Here is a 3,312-nt window from a genome sequence, read left to right on the forward strand (position 1 = left end):
ATTGGGCTATAATGATTGAGCGAGAAAACCTACACAACAACGTTTGGCTAAATTCATTGTACCATATAAAACATAAATGATCAACAACATTCAATAAGGAAATATTCGGAATGGTAATATTATCTACGCAAAGAAGTGAGTCCACAAATAATGTATGTCATGGTGCATCTAAGCCCGCTAATTCTCTCACTGATTACTTTCTGGGTCTTGAAAATATTATATAATCTTGGAGAAGGAATGAGAAGGATTAAGACTTAAAAGCTTTCAGAATGTTATCACACCAGTGGTTAAAACAAGCCCAGTGTTGAGGCAAGCTGCTACATATTACACTCGAAAGCTCTACTCCATGTTTGAGGAAGAGTTACTGCATGGGCTATGTAGATTAACTGTTGATTTCTCAGTTGATAGTCCATCTGAATTATATGTTAGGAATTTGGATAATCGGGACATGAGTAGAGCCTGAATTGTTACATTTGATAGGGTTAATTGCGAGATCACCTGCAGTTGCAAGAAATTTGAAATGATGGGGTTGCTTTGTGCTCACTCTCTATGCGTTCTTAATGGGTAAACTTAACAAATATTCCCGAGAAATATTTGTTATTGAGATGGTCTGCTAAGGTAAAAAATATTTATATAATAGTCTTAGACACAAACGTATGAATGACTCTCAAATGTTCGGCAGAACTTCCAGGGGATTGCTATTTCGATCACACACTCAGAAGTTTGCCTACCAACTAATTAATAAAGCAGAAGGAAATGAACGAGCCGAGACATATATGCTGGAATCATTAAAAACAATATCTGTAGGTGTTGAGGAAATATTAGACGGGAAGGATCCTAAACCAAATAAAAAAACTAAAAAAAAGGAAATCACATAACAGAGAGTTCATCGTGGATGATCCCGCAAAAAAAAGACCTAAAGGTATATCCAATGCGAGGTTGAAAGAATACTGGAAAAAAGCAAGAGAACTAAGAGTATATATTTCTACATTACTTATATTCATTATTCTACATTACATTAATCTTCTCTAACTTGAACCACTGTATGCAGGAAAGGATCATGAAACATACACGAGCCAAGAATTACAGATCCATTACGACGCAAATCTGATTGCAGTGTCACATTCTCTGAGTCTGGTATGAAACTGAAATCCCACACTACTATTCTTATTTTGAACTAAAATATGGTCATTAACATTCATTTATATTTACAATAGGAAAATGTCACACCGGAACCAACATACACCTTAATTATGATGCATTCCATTACTGATATCTAAGCCAACTGAGACAAACACCTTTTTATTAACAGAACAATGAACACTTACAAAATATGTAAATATATGTTTGTGTAATATATGTTGAGATTTTTGTGCACATATGATTGTTTTGAAATGTTGGTTATGCAGACTTTACTATATAAATTTGTGGTGAATCTATTGTAAGGAACCTAGTAATAAACGTGTAGTAATCCTGTAATAGTACCTCAGCAATAATCCAACAATAATCTGGCAAAAACTCATCAATAACCTAACAATACCCCAATAATAAACTAGCAATAACCTGGCCAAAAACCCAGGAAAAAAACCCAGCAATAACAAAAAAATAACCATTAATAACCCAACAATAATCCAAAAATAATCTGGAAATACCATAGACATATGCACTGGCAATAATCTAAAATATCTTAGAAATAATCTGAAAATACCATAGCAATAAGCCGAAAATATTATAGAAATAAACTTAAAATAACCTGGCAGTAACCAGAAAATAGCATAAAAATAACCTAGGAATAAGCCGAAAATATCATAGAAATAACCTGAAATTAACCTAGCAATAACCTAAAATACCTCCCAAATAACATGAAAATAACCTAGCAATAACCTGAAAATACCTTAGAAATAACCTGAAAATATCCTAGCAATAAGCAGAAAATATTATAGAAATAACCTTAAAATAACCTGGCAGTAACCGAAAAATACCATAGAAATAACCTGAAAATAACCTAGCAATAAGCCGAAAATATCATAGAAATAACCTAGCAATAACTTGAAAATACCTTATAAATATCCTAAAAAATACCCTAGCAATAAGCCGAAAATATTATAGAAATAACCTGAAAATAACCTAGCAATAACCTGGATATTTTCAGGTTATTTTTTATTATTGTCAGTGTATTTTCAGCTTATTACCAGGGCATTTTCAGGATATTTGGAGGTTTTTTCAGCTTATTTCTAGTGTATTTTCAGTTGTATGCATAAGTCCGCAAATACAAAGTCATATGCAATAATACTTTAGTGCAACAAAAGAGACAATCATACAGACATTCACCAAAGAATTCAATCTTATTTATCATCCGAATAATTCATATAATTTACAAAATCGAATCAATCATATTTATCAACAGGTTACTATCAGCATTTCAAACATATTTACAGAAAAGTACAACCATTTAAATATCATCCAAATAATTTATATATATATAAAAATTTCATATGCAAGCTCTGCCCTAAACTGAGGCATAACAATCTGCCAGTTCTGTTTATATTTCCAATCAACTATCCTTTTGTGACAATTGTTTCCATATATTTACAAACAAAGATAATGCAGTCAACACTATTATTTTTTGTGGGAAGGCCTCTGGTCGTGGTAACATCTCATTTAGTCGGGTCATTGAGGAAAGCTTCCCCGGCATCCTTGTGAAGATGTTAATCTGGTAATAAAGATGATAGTTTAAATCGTTTAAATCATAAACAAAGAAAAAAGTTTCTTACATAATAAATTAACTAAGGCTTAGTTTGATTACCACGTGTCGCGGGGAACTCCCAAATGCATTAAATATCAATGAGTCAAAGAATCTCCATTTGTGTTCCTTCTAATTCCCAACAAGTAGAGTACAATGACCACTATTAATTCTTGGAACTAAAATGACATCTGCTTGAGCTACAGCATCCATTGTTACGTGGGCAACAATATCTCACAATGGATGGTTTCTGTACATTTGCATAGTTCCAATAATTTTAAATGAGTTTATAAGTTTAATAAGAGCATGAATCGCTATCATTGATGGGATTTTTGATACTTACCCACTGTGCTGGAGAGACGTTGTTGACCTCACTTTTGGTTGAGGTCTAGAAAACTTCTTTAGTAGCCTAGGTCTAGCCATAGGACTTTTCTATTGACTAGGCTTAGAAAATTAGAAGAGGTACCCCACCATTAGAAATTCAAAGCTATTTTTTTTACTCAACTTGAAATTCCACATATTGATCTTAACCGCTAGCATTTAGTAGGTAAGATCATTATAAGAGAATT

This window comes from Phalaenopsis equestris, unplaced genomic scaffold (assembly GCF_001263595.1).
Source record: "Phalaenopsis equestris unplaced genomic scaffold, ASM126359v1 Scaffold001183, whole genome shotgun sequence".
Lineage (NCBI taxonomy): Eukaryota > Viridiplantae > Streptophyta > Magnoliopsida > Asparagales > Orchidaceae > Phalaenopsis > Phalaenopsis equestris.